The following is a 21285-nucleotide window of genomic DNA, read 5'->3' as shown; positions in this document are numbered from 1 at the left end:
TCTAGACCATCCTGGACAGGTTTGTTCGAGTTGTTCTTAGAAACCTTCAATAATAGGGATTCCACAACCTCCTTTGGAAGCTTATTCCAGAGCTCAACTACCCTTATAGCTAGAAACTTTCCCCTAATATCTAACCTAGACCTCCCCTGCTGCAGATTAAGCCCTTTATTTCTTGTTTTACCTTCAGTGGACATGGAAAATAATTGAACACTGTCCTCTTTATAACAGACTTTAACATGGCACGCTGTCTGGAGTGGCTCACGACCGTGAGTGCCTACCTCAGGGCAGACTGTCAGTAACAGGGCAGACACCCTGGTGGTATGTTCTATAATTAGATTAATCAAGCCAATAACAAACATGAACCCCTGGATCACTATAACAGTCTTACCATGGAGTCACAGACAGTCTCCTGAGACTCTCCAGTTTATCCGGCCACCCAGACAAACTGGACTTAGTGATCAATGGTCACTTACACCAAAAAATAAAATAAAAATCACACCACATTCAGGTGGCTTCCAGTCACTTACCCCCCAGATCAGTTGGTACCCTAGATCTTATGCCAAAGACAATGTTTGTAGCCAATCCTGTAATAAACTATCCATAGATTTATTCACTAGGAAAAAGAAATAAGACAGTTATTTGCCGGTTAAAGCAAGCAAACAGACACACAAATGAGTTATCATCTAAGTCCTAAGAGTGACAGAGTGATCTGACAGTTAAAAGTGTCTTTCAGGGCAGACACAGAAGGTAGCCCCTGCAGATCTCTGGCTTCAATTTAGAGTCTCTGGTCAAACAGCCAAAAAGATGAAGTTCCTTGTCAGGGATTTTTATTTCCTTCCCCCCAGAATTCAAGATGATGGACAAGTTCATGTGCACATCTCCTCTTCATGCAGGTATGGGGAGAAGCAATCAACAAAGTCTTTTGTCCTCTGATGTTCCACAATGGTTTGTCTGGTGTCTATGGGCCTTCTTTTGCTGGGCAGGAGATAACACCTCCTGTGTTTCGCACTGGGTAATGTTTCTCTCCGGACTGTGGGGATTGATAGTTAAGTGTTTGCTCTGCAACTATTACCTTATAACAGGGGACGTAGATATTAGAAGTGAGATTAATGCCCGCAGCAACATACAAGCATTTCATAGAGTCTAAATACATTCTTATAAGACTAATATCTATTTTGAGCAAAATGAACACAGGTAACCTGGCCAGGTCTCCAGCTATGACACCATCAGTCCTTAGCTAATGCCCAAATGGCTTAGGCAAGAGCTGGCATCTGGTCTGCCAGTGTTGTAACATATTTGAAGACTGCTATTGGGTCCCCCCCTTCCGTCTTCTTTTCTCAAGGCTAATCATCTCCGATTTTTTTAACCTTTCCTCATAGGTCAGGTTTTCTAAACCTTTTATCCTTTTTGTTGCTCTCCTCTGGACTCTCTCCAGTTTGTCCACATCTTTCCTAAAGTGTGGCACCCAGAATTGGACACAGTGCTCCAGCTGAGGCCTTACCAGTGCCAAGTAGAGCAGTACAATTACCTCTCGTGTCGTCCATACAGCCAGCATGGGATTAGCCTTTTGCACAACTGCCTCACATTGTTCACTCATGTTCCATTTGTGAACCACTATAACCCCCAGATCCTTTTCAGCAATACTACCACCTGGACAGTGATTCCCCATTTTGTAGCTGTGCCTTTGTTTTTTGCTTCCTAAGTGAAGTACTTTGCACTTGCTGTACTGCATCAAACACTACTTACTGCCCACAGGATGTAATTAGATCTTCCTGCATTCACAAGGTAGGGAACACAACAGATGGTGCAGGCTTATTCTTAAATGCAGAGACACTGGAATGACCCATGCTTCTAGCAGCTCCTCGCCAGAACAGGGATTTAGTTCCTTTTAACAGTTTGGTGGTAGCGGTCACATTGTATTTTGCTCCTCACTAAGCCCCCTCAAAATTTAGCTCAGGATTAACATAGGGACACATTGGGAAGGTCCCAGATCACACATGGGGTAACTCATTGTGATACCCTGAAAAATGTTAGGGGTGCCCATCGCTAAGTCTACTCTGCCAGCTTGTGGTGCGCCTTATCCCTGCACATTTCTGGGTGCTACAGACATATCGCTACACGTGTTCATACACACCAGGGGCACACATAGGCACTGTTGCATATAACAGCAGCTAACAGAACTCCCCAGCTAAGCTGATATGTTTGGGGAGATGGCTCTAAGAGGGGCAGTAGTGAGAGCACCAATCTTTCACCTCTGGAAGCTGGAAGCCAGTTTAGATCACAAGTGCTTGGGAAGTGCTCAGTGTAGCCACTAGGGAAGGTTCGGTTACATCACAAAAACAAGGCTCTAGTTCCGTTCTGGAGGAGAGACTTTCTTGTTCACATGTTAGAATTTCACATGTGTAAGTGTGTAGGAAGTACTAGGCTCTTTGCTTCCCCGATGCCCCTCTTCTCTGCCAGTTCACCACCCCCAACTCGGCGTTCTTCTCACCTTCACCAATTCACTACTCATCCCTCTGTAGTTAGGAAGAAAGGAGGGTGTGACGTTCCCCTCTGGTGTTGTCTGGATGGGTGATCCGCTAGGTGACTCTAATCCTTGACTCTGGGAGCCAGCCTTACCCTGCTCTGCTGTGAGAACCCCCACTCCTGGGCTATTCACACACAGCCTCTAGCATGTAAGCTGCTCCCAGCTACGTGCAACCGAATGACACTAGCCAATATCTCCGGTCCCAGACACAACCTTAGGAACCTCCGTCTTGCAGTGTCCAGTTATGCCCGCTGGATGCTGCAAGCTTATATGAGTTCGTCAAGTTAACAAATAAATTGATATGTACCAGGCTTGTTATCCCAAGGGGAGCCTCTGACATGCTTCAAACCAAACACACTGCTTCAGGCAGAATAAACAAACAGATTTATTAACTATAAAGATAGATTTTAAGTGATTATAAGTCAAAGCATCAGTCAGATTTGGTCAAATGAAATACAGTAAAAGCAAAACACATTCTAAGCTGATCTTAAACACTTTCAATGTCCTTACAAACTTAGATACTTCTCACCATTGGCTGGCTGGTTGCTCTTCAGCCAGGATCTCCCCTTTGATCAGCGCTTCAGTCGCTTGGTGTGGTGTCTGTAGATGTAGGTGGAAGAGAGAGGGAGAGCATGGCAAATGTCTCTCTCTTTTATCATGTCCTGTCTTCCCTCTTGGCTTTCCCTCCCCCCCCCTTCAGAGTCAGGTGAGCATTATCCCATCGCAGTTCCAAACTGAGCAAGGGAAGGGGGGTGACTCCCTCGAGAGTCTAACAGATTCTTTTGTTGCTGCCTAGGCCAGCGTCCATTGTTCCTGTGAGGCTGGGCTGGGTTTGTCCCATCCATGCCCTGTTGAGGTGTGAACTGCCCCTCTGCTTCTGGAGAGTTTTTGTCAGGGCTTGCTTTAAGCCATGAGGATACATTTTCAGCCTCATAACCGTATACATGAAATTATAACCTATAACATGACTATAACATCACTATAGCAACAATGCTCAGTACATCATGAGCCTTCCAAAGACACCCAACATGACAATCATTTTACAAGGACGAACATGGGGGTGCTGGGTGTTCCCCCGACGTACAGAGGTCTCTTGGCCTTTGCATGAATTAGTCTTTCAGGGAGAGGACAACTTATCTGCTAGGCCACTTCCTTCTCCCTGCTCCTAACTGCGCGGTCTCCCTTATGAGAGCAGGGCTAGAGCAGCAGGTCACCTCCACAAGTGAGATGAATGGCAGTGAGGCCTCAAGACCCTGCCCAGACCTCCAGGCAGCCACTTGGCAGATGCCAAGAAGAGGCACAGCCTGGACATGGTTGGCCTGGTCCTGTAGAGTGATACATCAAACAGGATCAAAGAAAGTGCAGGATGAGGTGAAAAGTGTGTGATCCCCACAAACACATGTTTAACAAAGTCACGCCTTCATTTGACATAATTAGTGCTCAATAAGCAGGGCATTGAAGAGATGTTGTAAGTCAAGACTTCAAGGTTCATTGACAGATCTGGGATAGGGAGCTCATGCAGTATTTACCAGCATTAGACTAAGCCAAGTCTGTTACAGCAACAAATAACGTTCACCCAAAGATCTCAAAATACCTTACAAGGGAACGCAAGTATTATCCCCATTTTACTGTGGGGAAACAGAGGAGGGAGGGATGGATCACTTGATGATTACCTGTTCTGTTCATTCCCTCTGAAGCACCTGGCACTGGCCACTGTCAGAAGACAAGATACTGGGCTAGATCGACCTTTGGTTTGAACCAGTATGTCTGTTTTATGTTCTTAAGGAAGGTTAAGTGACTTACCTAAGATCATTCCATGAGCAGGTGGGAGAGTCAGGACTAAACTCAGCTCTCCTGACCTCCAGTCCCACGCCTGTACCACTAGACCATATTATTTCCCCCTTCTCTGTGTGACACTTTCATAGACACCAAAATTCAAAAGAAAAATATTTTCTGATTGCAAAAGGATGCAGACTTTTGATTATAAGCTCTTTTGAATCCCCACCCAAGTCAGGGCATATCCTACAGCAAGCCCTACAAGACCTTGGACTAACATCACCTTCCGGTCGCAGCATTTCAAAGAGCCCAGCAGGTAATCTGGAGTGACTGAATCACAGAGAGACACAGGCTTGGCCTCTATCCCCTTCCCCCCTCCAAAACGACACTGATCCAAATTATTACACTGGCCCACCAGTGCAAGTTTCTCTTGTGTAGACAGGCCTATTGTGAAGGCATTACAAATCTGTGAAAGTGTTCCCTAGTGCTGTTTGAAACAGTAGTACATTAAAGCACACTAGGGAATATTACAAAGAAATTACACATGACAGCATATACTGTACAAAAAGAAAGCCCATCCAAAAACCCTGATTTTGGACATCTACATAAAACTCAAAAATTGCTAAAAATAAACCCTGAAAAATGAAATTAAAAAACCCTGAAAAACAGAAGGCCTACTTATGATGAATGTTTTATGGGAAGCTAGGAACACTTGAGACAGATCCTTGGGAATACAAAAGTTTGATCTCTACTCTTGCACTGTTTCATTTGTCAATAATTTGACAAAATTGGGAACTTGGTGGAATCTGCTAAGGCCCTCTCCAACAGGGATGCCAACTGCCACCGCCAAGGAAGAAATCAGGAGTACTAATCCCCTATCTGTAATTAAGTTAGTAATAAGGACCATCACCACAAGAGATCCTGTAGGAGAGAAACATATTATCCATTTCTTAGTCAAGGTTGAATAAAGCTTTCCTACACAGAGAAATGCAGCTTCCTGTTGGGTGTTGGACAAAGTTACCCATTCTAGTTCTGCCTCTCCTCACCTGACAAAGGGAGCACTAATAAGGGGCTACCTGAGTACAAGCACTAACCTCTATCTGGAGTGGAAGGAACACCTCCTGCCAGCCAAACCAGGACTTGGTGAGAGATTTCCCCACGCCTAAACTTTGGGTGATTCTAATTCCCCCTCCTCTCCTTTTTGTCAGTGTAAATTAAAACATCACTGTTTGGGCAGGGTAAATGTATTATTGGCGACCAAGTTTCTAAAGGTCTAAAGCTTTCAAGACTAGCCACTCCTTCATGAGACTGATACCAAGTGCCACGGCTGTGAAACCCTTCCAGGGAAACCCCTCTCTCTGCCTTTTCCATGAGAGCACACCTTCAGCCAGTTTAGAATCGAACCCCCATCAGTCTAATGCATCTTACAGCGTCTCTTACCAACCTGCATGAATTGGTGTAGCCTGAAACAACTGCTAAAGGATTTCAACTTATGTCAATCGTACTTTGAAGCAGAGTGTTTCAAAGGAATCTCTCATCTCTCAAAGGACAAATGTGTTCAGATGGCATCTCCAAAGAGGAATTGTAACAAATCTAGTGAAATATTCTCCCTTTACACTCTGCCTCCCTTTCCCATCCACAAAAAGCCCTACATTAAAAGCAACATTTAGGGTTAGCCTCAAAATCCCATACACCAATAAATTCAGAGTCAAGGAATCTTACTCCATCCTTAACTTACACCATCATATCAATGGCACCACATAGAGGTGAAAAAAAAAATCTGTGTTCTTTCCTGGACCTTTTGAGGTTGATGAAGATGGAATCTACAGTTTAGAGAATACTTCTCTGATTTTTGTTAGTAGAAATGGCAGGCAGCTCAGGTCCTACCTTCTCGCACAGTACTGGCAGAGTTTGGCAAAATTTTTGGAGGACCAAGGTGACTGAAAGCCAACTTGCATCTCTCTCCAACTTCAGGGAGAGTATTTTGAGCCTTCAGAAAACTTGCTCTGTTTAAAAAAGAGGCACTCTCAGTTTATCATAAGGTAGCAATAAAGGCACAAACTGTGTTTTAAAGATTAATGGCAAACAATAACTATATGCAAACCAGGCTATCAGCTGTCAGATAGGATCCCATTTGGCTGATGTAAGGATGCAGCTGGAAGCTTCAACTCTGAATTTAGTTTTTGCGGGTTCACAGCTACTATTTAAACAGATTGTAATATATAAAAATGTGTACTGCAAATGTGACACAAATGGATGTAGCATCTCATCAAATAATTTATTCTCAAAGGGGCTAATTTACTCCTGTACTGGAACATTTATAGCACTTCCTTGGCTAGGAAGGTTTTTAGTTTAGTTGGCTAAACAACATAGCATATCCAAAAACATGGAGGGGATTCTTAACAGAAACACTGCACTCTGTGTTCCAAGCCCTGTCCTACTTTTGTTAGGACAATGGCTATTGGTAACCCCAGTTTTTGAGACAATATACAATGCACCAAGATTCTATAAAAAGCAGCAGTTATTTCAAGTCAGGGGCTGCAATACCTCAAGAGTCTTGGTAAATATAGTTTTGTTCTTGATACAATGTTATCTTAATCTGTCTCTGCTTGTGTCTAATACAAATTAACTTCAAACTGCCCCATCAACAAGTGAGGGGAGATAGCATGATCGGCCCGGCATGTGCCACTTGTCACTGGTAAGCAAGCCTCTTCCAGCCAGTGATGCAGTAAGTTGATGGACTCCCAGAAGAAGCTCAATAGCTCTCCACTATGAGAAGATGCATCACGCAGCACAAGGTGTTTCAAAGAGAACATAAAAAGAATCCCTGAAGCCCCCTCCCACACACATTTTTAAAAAAATTACACAGGCTGTTTCTAACTAAGAAAGCCATCGAAAGGATTCACACTAGTTCACACTATCTCCCCAATTGTGAAGTTATATAGAAAGAAGTAGGCTCCCAAAATGATCCTTATCCATTAGCTTAAAATGGGACAGCATTTTCCTCTAGTCCTGTGGTCAAAACTTGCAGTGTTTCTGCAATGCTGAGACAGTACAATACAATGTTGTGATGCACTGTGGGATTGTCTACAACCCTCACAATTTTGTCTTGCATGGCAGATCAGTGAAAACCCAAGCCTGACAGCAACCCGAGAATTAGAGGGATACAGTCAAGGCTTTAAAAAAGTATTATGATATACATATGGATAGGTGCAACAGTGTCAGAGAAAGAGGATTACTTCAGACTCTGAAAGAGTTCCAAGCAGTGGTACTGTTTGTAACACAGAATTGCAAAAGCACAACCATGCAAACAACCAGCTGTACAATGCAAACAGTCCCTGGAGGTTTTGTTTACCATAATATCAGGGCAACAATATGCCCTTGCTGCAATCCTGCATCTTAAAACAAACAGATGATTGGGAAAGAGAGAAAAGATCACAGGACAGACTGAGAAAATCTTTAACAGCACCCCTTGTCAGTCAACGGCAGGAAGCACTGTCAAGAACTGCCATTTCAGGCACCGGGAAGCACAGAAACATCAAGAAAGCACTGAATCACAAGAACCTGAAAAATTCAAAGGAAGGAAAGACAGGATAACGATTGTCTCAGCATTTAAATGTCATGCAGACACTCTGCCAGAATAACCTATATTTGCCTTTCAAATATAATGTCCCATTTTAGGGACACTGCTATTGGGTTAAGAGGAACTATTCCCACCACCCACACCAGAAGAATGCAATGTGCAGTGTGACATATCGGCAGACTTCACTACAACAACAACAACAACAACTCAGGACCTCCCAATTTCAAAACAAAAAGGATGAGAGCAATTACAGTAGGTCTGCTACCTGTGCAATTATTTTGCAGCCAACCTCAGTCCTGCCCACAACAAAGCAATGAGTCCACCCCCAGTGCTAAGCCACAGTTAAGTTTTGCTAAAATCTGTCCACAACACAATCTTTATTCTGTGAGCTAAATTAAAAATCAATATTTCAGTAATTCTCTACAGGAATTTAAGCTTATTCATTTGTCTAACAGATTATACCTACTCTTCCAGCTGCATGGCTTTTGGAGGGAACACAGGGGATTTCTGAGTGATGGTGGTTTAGGTTTAATGCAATTAATATTCAGCTATTCTTCACATCCCATCTGGAGGGCTCTACTTCTCACGCAATGGCTATTTAAGCCTCAAACTACCTTTGGGGGGGAAAAAATCTGATCTCATTTATCTGGAGAGTCTGACGCATAATTAAGTTAAAGAAACAATGAAGGCAGGAAGACTGAGGTCCACCAGCATACACCCCCTCACTAAACTGATTGTGTGAGATGCATCCACTTAGAGGCTGATGGATAATTGTGACTCAGAGTTTCAGTGGAAAAAGCCACGGTTTCTGCCCATATGCCTAGTTCTATCTGAAAAGCCACCTTGCAAAGATGACTACAGGACATACACACAGCTCGCACCCTTTCCGAACATATTCATTGTATTCTTAATGTTAGTGAGCACATCACAGGCTCAAATCCAGCCAAAACTGGTGATGACCAATGACTGTGACCATATACATCCCGGATGGCTGCCTGTGTGAACAATCCAGTTCCCAGCAGCCAGGTGTACATGTTACAAAAATACCAACACAACGGGCATTTCTGACTCTCTTTAACAGAGACAGAGGACTGAATAAGTCACAAAGACCAAGCTGCCTTCTTACACCTAGGCCAGGTCCACACTAGAAGCTTTTGCTGATATAGTAATGTCAGATAGTGGTGATTTTTTTATGACATTTTTATACTGGCAAAAATCCCTAGTGTATACACAGTTATACTAGCAACAAACTGCTTTTGCCAGCAGAGTTTACTTTGTTCATAAAACTGGTGTAAACTATACCAGCAAAAGCACTCTCCACTATATCTAGCTATATCTCCACTAGAAGGGGTTGCCAGTATAGCAAACCAGTAAACCCTTTCCAGTATAGATCTAATGTACATCTGGCCCTAGAGTTGGTGCCTTCAGGTCAGGTTTGGAACATGGAGGAAGTTTGCCTCATCACGCACTGCCCATGCTACATCTGTCTTGACGTTAAACACAGGCTTTCAGTCCAAGTCTGTCAGACAGGCATCTTTCACAAGTATAAAAACCACACCAAAAATTCAATATCTACAGAAAATGTTTCCCCAAAATTAAAGAGCCCAAAGTGACACCTTAGCACAGCAGCCAAATGTTTCCATCATCATAATTTTATGTTGAGAGTGCACACAGTGCTCTGAACCCTCCACCAGGGGGCTCTCGGTACTAGTGATAAAATGATGTATGTATGCAGTGTTCTTGTAGCCACTTTCCCATTGTAACATGTGTTAACTACTTATGCTAAACAATCTGTTCCACCCTTGTATTTAGCTGCGACACTCTGAGTGCCTTTCCCAGCCCTGAAGAAGTCGAAAACTTGTTTCTCTCACCAGCCGAAACTGGTCCAATAAGATATTACCTCACCCACCTTGTCTCTCTTCTAAAACACTGTATGGTCCATCATGGCACCTACACTATGTTGGTTCATTTTAACAGCTGAAAAAGGCCCATGCTTTGTTCCACATTTAAGGGTCTAACATAACTTATGAAAATCAAGTTGCTTTCTTTCTGGTTTGCACATGATCACAAATTACTTCTGTCAGAAATCAAAGCACAAAAAGAACAATGTAAGTATCACATCAAAAGATAGAAGTTGACACTCTTGCTCTCTGAAAATAAAACTGCATAGCCTGCTCAAGGGCCTGATCCTGCAATCTTTATGAAGGCAAAACTCAGCTTTATTTTAGTGAGCTTTGCCTGCATAAAAGCTGCTGGGTCAGGCCCTTAATCAACCTTTCTCCTATTAAAAAAAGGAGTTGATACAATAGCTATGTTTCATATAAAATATCATTTCCGCCATATGGGGGAGGATGGAAGAGAACTAGATTTAAAGCTTTCCTCTATGATGTCACAGATGCAGCTCTTAAGTGGTAAGATGATATCTCTGTAACACAAAGCTTGCTTCTATTAGATTACTTTTTCACCACCCTTTCTCACCTTGGTTGCAAGTAGGACATCCTGTCCAAGCCTCCTCTGTAGTTAAGTTAGGAGAGATGGTTAAAGGTTGTGTGGGGAGAACAACAGAATCATCTCACAGTCGCAAAAAAAAAAAAAACCCACCAACTTCACAAAGTTCAGTCTGGGGAAGCAGTGCACCCACAATTACATGGTTTGTTTTTTACCCAGCAATTTGGTATGCCAGTTTAGAACCTTGAAAATGTAAATTCTGCCAGGCTGCCATTTTGTCCTATTTGCACTTGGCAAACATTACACAACGCTGAAATTAACATGCCTGCTTGTATTTAATAACTACTAGAGTGCCTCCCAACCCCAAACTCTTTGTTCAGCCACATCAGACATTATGTTCACAGAACTCTGGAAGTGATGTCAGCAGGGGAGCACAAAACACTGTTTTGTTCTAGGTCCTACACAAATCATTGCATTTTATTTTTTGTTTAAAGATTAGGAGATTTGAATAAACTTCTTTAGAGCCCAACACACTTTCTTTCAGATTATAGCAATTATCTATATTATAGCCTATAGCTCTAATATAGGCCTTTTAAGGGGGCATTAAGGAACTTCTCCAAAAGGGTCCAGTTGCAACCTCTTTGCTACATGTATTCCAACCAAATATCTCTGGATCAGAGAACATGCTAAAGGACTGTGTGTATCCCATATCTCCTTCCAAAACCAAATCACCCCCAGACTGGGAAGAGCTGTGCATTAGTCACTGCTTTTAACAGTATTTTCTACTTGGACCAACAACAACAAAAATCAGTTTTAACATAATAAAGTTCCTCAGTGCTTTTTGCTTTCTAACCTGACAAGTACCCATCCTTAGGATCACCAATAGGTTAGAACAGAAGTTTGAGGAATTTAAGGGCAGACACACTCATTCTGTCCTACTTCCCAAACTGATTCAAACTCATGCCTTTCTTTGAGTTTTCTACTGTCAAAGAAAAAAGGCCCTCCACCTCCCCCCCCTTTCAGGCTTCCAACTGTGTGAAGCTGCACTGACATCAGAGGCAATTAATGTAGGTTTGACATTACCCCCCATTTTAAATACAAATGAGACCATTGCATTTGCCTATGCCACACACATTCCAATATGACAGGGTGAAAGAATGAAAAAGTGAGCTCTGGAAATTACCAGTGCCATGGACATGCAGGGTTAGTAACATGGCTGAAATACCCCCTCCTCAACTTCAAAAAGGAACAGGCACCACTAATTACAACTTCCTCCTACTGTCTCCCCAATACTCACATCACTACTCTTGTGTTTCCAAAATGCACCTGCTAAAATTATGATCTTGCCCATCATTCAGACCATGTCATGCCCATCTTTGAATTCCTTCCCTTGCTTCCCCCATTATTCACCACATCATCAAGTTTAAACTCGTTTTCACTCTCAAAGTCCTTCAGAACTGTGCTCTGGCCTATAGTCTCTGAACTAGTTTATATGCATGAACTTCACCCACTTCCTTCCTCCATTGATGACTGCCAGTACTCCACTAATTTCCTCTCACTCTGTGCCTTTACCACATTGCCAAGACACTCCCCAGCCCCTCTCTGGTTTCAAACCCCTCTTAAAGATTCACTTCTTACATGACACCCATAAGAAATGAAAAAAATACATCATGTTAATCCTGTCTCTGGGCCTATAGGGGCCTGCAGTCTTCTCAATTACAGATTTTTGACTGAAAGATCTTTAGGGCAGGATCTTATATAAGGGCAGAGCACACCATCAGTTGTTTACAAATTAACAATAACTAATCACCACTTTCTCCCAAAACAGTCATTTCCTACCTCAGCTCACTCAGGTTTACTTGAAGGGGGAAGGCCTTCTTTGTAAATATATAAAGGTGAGCTCAGAGCAATACCATGTCAAAGTGGAACTCCAAATATTTTGGAATATTAGGCCCAAAGGATGCCAAAGGGGAATGATCTTGATGTTTGAAGTGTTCACAAAGTGCCTCTGAATGAGTTACGAGTTCCTCGGAATAACTTCTACTATAAAGGAGAGGGGTTTTTTTTAACCTTGTATTAGAGTTAAAATAAAGTTTTAAAAGTGTAACAAAGAAAACATTACCACATTTAACCAAGTCTGTCATTTGTTAAAAGTGAACCATTTTAGTCATGACATGGAATGCTACAATTTACAAAGCACTCACAAAAAGTTTAGTGGAATTCTTCAATAGTGCATGAAAAAAAACTGTATTTATGAAACCACTTTCAAAACTCAGTAAGAATATAAATCTGTAATCAAAAGTCTCATACCCATGAAACCAACACTAACAACATTTTACACCTACAGAGGGTCCTGTGGCACCTTTAAGACTAACAGAAGTATTGGGAGCATAAGCTTTCGTGGGTAAGAACCTCACTTCTTCAGATGCAAGTACTCCCAATACTTCTGTTAGTCTTAAAGGTGCCACAGGACCCTCTGTTGCTTTTTACAGATTCAGACTAACACGGCTACCCCTCTGATATTTTACACCTACTTTCCTTCATATGAGTCATACCAGGAAATATCTGAAAACTACAATCCAGGATATTTGGAAAAAAATCTGGGATATTTGGGAAACAATCCAAGGCACACCTTTTAATATAGTTGAAATTCACTGAATTGCAGATTTTTGGATGGAAAAAATAGTAGCTATTTTGCTAAAAATTAAGGATAGCTGTTAGTGTACAGGACTTCTAGCACTGCATTTCTGACTATACCACAGCCTCATTCGGGGACCCTGGGCAAGTCACTAAGGCCTGCTCTACACACAGATTTTGTGCCAGGGTAACTATTTTGGTTAGGGGTATAGTTTTTTTAAACCAATTTAGTTATCCCAGTACAATCGCAAGTGTGGTTGTAATTCTATACTGATACAAGCACTTTGATACCAGGTCCATGCCAGGAAGTTGTCCCACTTTCATTATACTGGTACTGTTAAAATGAGAGAATTTTCATGCACCACCCAGGCCTTACATTCGATCTGTTTCCACCTATTTATGATTTTCCACTTCTCTAAACCGCTTTGTGATGCTCATGCTGAAGGAGCTCTACAAGCATAAAGTATTTTTATGGCTGCGTGTCACGAGTGGGGTGCGTGGCTGGGAGCCTGACCTTTGCCTCGCCTCACAAGATATGAGGGGTAACGTAAGACCTGGGTAACGTTTGCCCCTGGGTCATGGTTTACGGACAGGGCTAAGAGGGCACGCAGCAGCCCGACTGATTTTCATCAGTTCCATTCAGGAAAGTAAACAGAGACGGGGGGGAGGAGAATCCTGCCCCGCAGACACACCCCAACAACATCCTCCAGGCAGCTCAACCCGACTAGCAGCTCCTCTCGTGCCCCAGGCTCGCCAGCTGCCCCGGCCCCTCCAGCTTGCCCCTGACTGGTGCCCGGCGCAGGGGGCGCAGCTCCAGCCCCAGGAGGACACAGATCCGGACAGTGCCGACTCCCCAGCGAGCCGCCAGGTGGTGCCGCAACGCGCTGGAGTCCACAAACCCCCCGGGGGCGCCCCCAAACCGGCGCTGGCTGCCGAGCGGCGCCCAGAGACACCCCCCACCTAAAGGACCGGGGCCGCGCCCCCCCCCGGCTTGCTGCCTCACAGGGCAGGTTGGTCGCGTCGCGGGGGCCGCTGGGAATTGTAGTTCTCGGCCCCTCCCTCTCCCGGCTCTCCCTGGAGCGCGAGGCCCGGCCAGACTCCAGCCCCCGGCATGCCCCGCGCGGGGAGCAGGGCCACCCTGTGGGACGCGCCCGGCTCCCTACTGCCCCAACCCTGCTGAGGGAGCGCGGCGCAGGTACCGAGCCGAGGGCGCACTGCCGCCCCACTGTCGGAACCGCCAGGCCCCCCTCGCCTAACGTGCCACCTACCGGATAGCAAGGCGGCGACGCGGGAGGCCCCTGACAGACCCAGCAGCGGGAGGTAGTGGGAGAATCCGCTCCGATGTATTGCCTTGCTGTCACTGAGTATGCGCGATGGAGAGTTGAGCATGCGCAGTAACATCCGCTGAAGCCGCGGCCCTGCTCTGCCCTCACTTGGGATGACAGCGGCGTCCCTGCGGCTAGCGGCGCGGGGCCAATCCGAGGGGAGGGGTGGGGATGGGCGGAGCCTGTGCAAGAGCGGGTCAGACTCAGCTAGCTGGTGGCAGGGGGAGGGACAAAGGGAGGGCATGGGGTGAAGGTCAGGCCAGGCCCTGGGGCCTGGTTAGTCCAGCTGTTGTTTAGGTGCCTGGGGGGGCACCTGGGAGTACCTGGCTGCCTTTGTCACTCACTGGGAGGCCACACACCTGGACAAGCCTGGCCCACGGGGTTCTGTGGCTGCTAGCTGGTGTGAGATCCTTCTGTAGGCAGACTCCACTGTAATTCTTACATAGATAGATAACCCTGAGATAGATTGACAGCCCCAAGAATTCAAAACTCATGGGTTGTGCACCAAAAGTTATGAAATTGAAAAATACACACGCACACATTTTTTTTATTTGCTTTTTTGTGTCCGAGTCGTTGGTGGTGCACCAGCATCATACTTCTGCTGTTACCTTTCTCAAAGAATCTGCACCCTAAAATCCATATACCTAAAACATTTGTACATTCCTATAATATTCAGTACTGTTTTGGACTTCCGTTAGCATGTGATTCCGCCCCCCTCCTTCCCTTTTTAACTGAAAATGTATTAAAAATCCTTTTTTGTGTAACTAATCCCCCAACGCTGAACCACATGCTTTACTCATCTGTTACTTCACTTGTTGCATACAAAGATGGTGAATTTTCTACTGAATTGTTTATATTTCTAAATGCATATCTGACATTTATAGCCTTTTATGTATGTTACATATTTTGCTATGATATTTTGTACTGCCGAAATCAGGGATTTTAAAAAATAAATGATTCTGTTACGCCTTTGCATTGGTGAGCAGGAGGCATAGTTTGTCTTTTGGTGAAATTAAAATACCCTGTGTCCACTATGTGTTTACAGTGGGATAGTTAATGCATGTTAATTACCCTTCGGTAAAAACACATTTTCTTTGCAGCGAGGGGACAAACTATAATGCTGACTCAAAGACGTTAAATGCACCATTATTGTTTATGGCTTGACAACTCTGATACTGATTGTGCTAATAACATGCCCCCTTTGCCATCAGAGATATTTGTGTATGAATATCAGCAGCCTCCTCCCCATTTATGTGAGTATAATTGAAAACTAGTTACTGCATTTTAAACTAAAGGAATTAACAGAGGCTTTCCCCCACTCAGTTTCCCTTATTCCCTTTCCCTTACTAAGGCTATGTCTACACTACGGACCTTACAGCGGCACAGTTGTACCACTGGCGCTGCGCCGCTGTAAGGTGTGCTGTGTAGCCACTCGGCAGAAGATGCTCTCCTGCTGACATAGAGCTGTCCACACTTGAAACTTATGTTAGTAAGAGGTGTGGGTTTTTTCACACCCCTGACCAACAAAAGTTTTGTGGACGAAAGTGCTAGAGTAGCCAAAGCCTAAGGGTTTGTCTACACAGACACTCTAAAGGTATGAAGTTAATGCACATCATTTACAGTGCCTTAAACCCCTGTGTGGGCGCTCTCGTTCAGAAGTAGTCGCCTTAGTTTTGACAATGGCAGTCAGGGCACCCATAAAAAATTGCTTGAGTCCTTTCCCAAACTACTACTAATCATTAGGCCGTTGACCTGTCTTGAACATTTTTAAAGTTTTGTATAGTCCGGGTGTAATCCACATTTGATTTTTTAAGTCCAAAGAGAAGAAGGAAAGCAGTGGAGCACTCACCTTAATTTTCCAAAATTCCCCTTTGTAGAAAAGCTTTTGAAATATTTCACAGGTATCAGTTTTAGCCTGACAAAATTTCAAACCATCGTTTTAGATTAATATTTAAGGTGATCTTGCTCCTTTTCTCTGCCCAGCACTGGTCAGGATGTTTTTTATGATCAGGAAAATGAAGGGCTGATAGTGTAATGGTAGATTGTGATGTGCACACAGAGAGCGTTGGCCCAGCTGTACAGTTATCCCCTCTATAAGCAACGTATATAAAGTGATGGCACTTGTGTACCATTAGAATTAACCAATTGATCCACCTTTTTCTGGTGATCTAAATTGTAAATATTCCTCTTTGATTTCAGGTTCTACCTGCTCGCAATCACTTGATGTAAACCTTATCCTTTCCTCTGTGCTCCCAGGAAAATGTAAATACAAACACAGCATTGTCTCTTACACCTTTTCTTACATTATGATGGTAATAATAATGAGTCTATGACTGCAATAGCCACAAAGGTGTGATGACACAGTCCAATAGGCTGCAACAAAATATTTTCAGCTCACTTAAAACATTTAGATGTTGCATCTAAGCATACATGCAGAGTGCAGGGCTGATCACCTGGCCCTGGAACATCCAGAAGTAGGGTGTGACAGTTACTAGATATGTTCTGAATTTGTTTCAGCCGTATAGGATGTTTTCATTGTAGGCAAGACACCTTGGCAAGTCGTTCCCTGTTTACTCCCCTGATAGCTGCGCCCATCAGGTCTCAAGAGGGGAAATGTTATAACTAAATTGGCTTAAGAGTCAAGACAGGCCTGTGACATCAGTGGCTGATCGGGGCTGTGCGGGATGGGTTTGCTGACAACATTGAGAAGTGTTTTGAAAAGAAGGAGGATGTTGACATTCTTATCAAGAACTGAAGAAGCCAGGCACATACACTGGAGGGATGAGTCACACTGGAGGGATGAGTCATGGTACCTATTGAGTTCCTGGGGCCAAAAGGCCCCTCCCCCAGCCTAAGGGGAGGAACTACTGGACACATTGCTCAAATACATTCAGGGGATAACAAATGATAAAACAGGGATGGGAGTGAGGGTCACAGGGCCACAAGCAGGGAGTCACGGGGGGTGGGTGAGTCATGGCAGCTGTATGAGCAGTCCTGGTCTGACTGCAGGGTTGCCTCACAGAAGGGGACCCCAATCAGGCACAAAAAATGGAAGCCCCCAATAATCAGAAGGTGCTTTTAAATCTTTAGGCCTTAGTGCCATGTGGCCGAGGGTATGTCTGCACAGCATCTGCGAGGGTGCTTCCCAGCATGGTTAGAGGTACACGTACTACCTCTGCTTGAGCCAGCATACTAAAAATAGAAGTGCAGCCTAAGTACGTACCCAGGTGGTTGGATGGCCGGATTGTACTCTGATTGCTAGCTTGAGCTGCCACCCATGCTCCCACAGCCACACTGCTGCTTTTAACATGCTAACTCGAGCAGAGCTAATGCGGGTATTTCTACCCGGCCTGGGAAGATCCCACACAGCTATTGCATAAACGTATTCTTGGTAACTAGCACCCTGGACTGGGATTCAGGAGATTGGGGTTCTGTCCCTGGCTCTGTCACTGAGCTGCTGTTGGGCCAGTCATACCCTTCCCTGTGCCTCAGTTTCCCCATTTGTAAAATAGGGATAATGATGCTAAATCCCCAATGCTTAGCCTGGGTTAGCCCTAACGGCTACATAGATCTTGCTTATTACAGAAGCTTTTATAACTTTCTCAAACTTAAGATTGTAACTCATTTGTGTGTGTCTGTTCACCTGTTTAACTTTGTGAATAGCTCTCATTTTCTTCTCCTATTTAATAAATCTTCATGTAGCTTATTATAGGATTGGCGACAAGCGTTGGCTGTGGCGTGAGATCTAAGGTGCAATTGATCTGGAGTAAGTGACTGGTCCTTTGGAACTGGGAGTAACCTGAATATTGCTGTGATTCTGGGTGTAAGGGACCTTCTATCACACAGGACAGGTAAGCTTACCTGGGTGGCAAAAGAGACTATTGGGAGTATCCATGGGGACTATCTGTGACTCCATGTTTAGGCTATTACAGAGCCTTAAGAATTTACACTTGTGTGGAAACAGGGTTAAAGGATTTAAATATAGGCCTCTCCATTATAAGAAACAGCAATTGTCATGCTAAGTCTTAGCCTAATATCGCGGGACCTGTAGAAGCAGGGCTCATGTCAGAAGCGGGTGGGAAGACAGCAGAGTAGAGTCAGCATGACTCAGCCTTGAGATAGCGATGTTTTGAGAACAGAAGTGAGAAAATATAGGAATGGGCAGGACATAACATAAACAAACTGCAGATGTTTTTAATTAATGCATGCCATTAAAATGTATAAATGCTTGTGTGATATTGCTTGTACTTTGAAGAAACTGAGGCAGAGATGCTCTCTGTCAGCTGTGTTCTTCCTTTGCAATTGCATGTCCTGAATAAAGCTGTCTCTAACTTTGTTGCTTCCAACCTGAGAGTGGAGTTAGTTTCTTCCACACTTGATAACTGATTGGTGAAACCTAAGTACAGAACTGTAACAGGGGGAACCTCACCTGAGAGCCTCCTATCAGCTGGGTGCGGTGCTGCAATCTTTTTTTCCTCCTGCTCCAGGCACTCCCTGTAGGTTGCCAACCTTGCTAAGGGTATGTCTACGCTACGGGATTAATCCGAATTTACAGAATTCGAATTTTGGAAACAGATTGTATAAAGTCGAATGTATGCGGCCACACTAAGCACATTAATTCGGCGGTGTGCGTCCATGTACCAGGGCTAGCGTCGATTTCCGGGGCGTTGCACTGTGGGTAGTTATCCCATAGCTATCCCATAGTTCCCGCAGTCTCCCCCGCCCATTGGAATTCTGGGTTGAGATCCCAGTGCCTGATGGGGCAAAAAACATTGTCGCAGGTGGTTCTGGGTACAGCCTCACCCCTCCCTCCATGAAAGCAACGGCAGACAACCGTTTCGCACCTTTTTTCCTGGGTGAACACAGCAGACGCCATACCACGGCAAGCATGGAGCCCGCTCAGCTCAAGACAGCAGTCATGAACATTGTAAACACCTCGCACATTATCGTGCAGTTTATGCTGAACCAGGACCAGAAAAACGAGGCAAGGAGGAGGCGGCGACGGCAGCGCGGCGACGAGAGTGATGAGGACATGGACATGAACATGGACACAGAATTCTCTCAAACCGCGGGTCCCGGCGCTTTGGAGATCATGTTGTTGATGGGGCAGGTTTTATCCATGGAACGCCGATTCTGGGCCCGGGAAACAAGCACAGACTGGTGGGACCGCATAGTGTTGCAGGTGTGGGACGATTCCCAGTGGCTGCAAAACTTTTGCATGCATAAGGGCACTTTCATGGAACTTTGTGACTTGCTTTCCCCTGCCCTGAAGCGCCAGAATACTAGGACGAGAGCAGCCCTCACAGTTGAGAAGCGAGTGGCGATAGCCCTGTGGAAGCTTGCAATGCCAGACAGCTACCGGTCAGTCGGGAATCAATTTGGAGTGGGCAAATCTACTGTGGGGGCTGCTGTCATGCAAGTAGCCAAAGCAATCATTGAGCTGCTGCTACGAAAGGTAGTGACTCTGGGAAATGTGCAGGCCATAGTGGATGGCTTTGCTGCAATGGGATTCCCTAACTGTGGTGGGGCGATAGATGGAACCCATATCCCTATCTTGGCACCGGAGCACCAGGGTACCCAGTACATAAACCGCAAGGGTTACTTTTCAATGGTGCTGCAAGCACTGGTGGATCACAGGGGACGTTTCACCAACATCAACGTGGGCTGGCCGGGAAGGGTACATGACGCTCACGTCTTCAGGAACACTACTCTGTTTAAACGGCTGCAGCAAGGGACTTACTTCCCGGACCAGAAAATAACCGTTGGGGATGTTGAAATGCCTATAGTTATCCTTGGGGACCCAGCCTACCCCTTAATGCCATGGCTCATGAAGCCATACACAGGCAGCCTGGACAGGAGTCAGGAGCTGTTCAACTACAGGCTGAGCAAGTGCAGAATGGTGGTGGAATGTGCATTTGGCCATTTAAAAGGTCGCTGGCGCACTTTACTGACTCGCTCAGACCTCAGCCAAACCAATATCCCCATTGTTATTGCTGCTTGCTGTGTGCTCCACAATCTCTGAGAGTAAGGGGGAGATGTTTATGGCGGGGTGGGAGGCTGAGGCAAATCGCCTGGCTGCTGATTACGCGCAGCCAGACACCAGGGCAATTAGAAGAGCACACCAGGAAGCGCGGCGCATCAGAGAAGCTTTGAAAACCAGTTTCGTGACTGGCCAGGCTACCGTGTGAAAGTTCTGTTTGTTTCTCCTTGATGAAAACCCTCCCCCTTTATTGACTCATTCTCTGTAGGCAACCCACCCTCCCCCTTCGATCACAGCTTGCTTTCAAAGGAAATAAAGTCACTATCGTTTAAAAATTATGTATTCTTTATTAATTGATTATAAAAAGAGGGAGAGAACTGACAGGGTAGCCCGGGTGGGGTTTGGGAGGAGGATCGGAGGGAAGGAAAAGGCCACTAAAAAAAGGTTAAAATAATGACAGCCTTTTGCTTGGGCTGTCCACTGGGGTGGAATGGGAAGGTGCACGGAGCCTCCCCCCCCCCCCCCCCCGCGTTCTTACACGTCTGGGTGAGGAGGCTATGGAACATGGTGAGGGGGGAGGGGAGTTATACAGGGGCTGTAGCGCCAGTCTGTGATCCTGCTGCCGTTCCTGAAGCTCCACCAGACGCCGGAGCATGTCTGTTTGCTCACGCAGCAGCCCCAGCGTTGCATCCTGCCTCCTCTGATCTTCCTGCCGCCACCTCTCATCTCGAGCGTCTCTCCTCTCCTCACGTTGGTCCCTTCTGTCCTCACGTTGGTCCCTTCTGTCCTCACGTTCACTGGCATCTTTCCTATACTTTGAAACCGTGTCCTTCCACTCATTCAGATGAGCTCTTTCATTGCGGGTGGATTCCATGATTTCCGCGAACATCTCGTCTCGAGTCCTCTTTTTCCGACGCCTTATCTGAGATAGCCTTCGGGACGGAGGAGGGAGGCTTGAAAAATTTGCAGCTGCTGGAGGGAGAGAAAAAAAGGAGAGAATTTAAAAAAA

General features: G+C 45.1%; 1 protein-coding gene across 1 annotated transcript in view; it reads right to left on the bottom strand.

The window, feature by feature from the left end:
- Window positions 1–14390, bottom strand: part of CDIP1 (cell death inducing p53 target 1) — a 31044-nt gene extending 16654 nt beyond the window's left edge. The window contains exon 1 of the mRNA XM_065412157.1: window positions 14240–14390. The gene's annotated coding sequence lies outside the window, so the exon portion shown is untranslated. The remainder of the gene's footprint in view (window positions 1–14239) is intronic.
- Between the last annotated feature and the right edge of the window lie 6895 nt (window positions 14391–21285).

The sequence above is a fragment of the Emys orbicularis genome, chromosome 10 (assembly GCF_028017835.1).
Source record: "Emys orbicularis isolate rEmyOrb1 chromosome 10, rEmyOrb1.hap1, whole genome shotgun sequence".
Lineage (NCBI taxonomy): Eukaryota > Metazoa > Chordata > Testudines > Emydidae > Emys > Emys orbicularis.
Note: the sequence above shows the minus strand (reverse complement) of the source record. Positions and strands in the feature narration are given on the sequence as shown.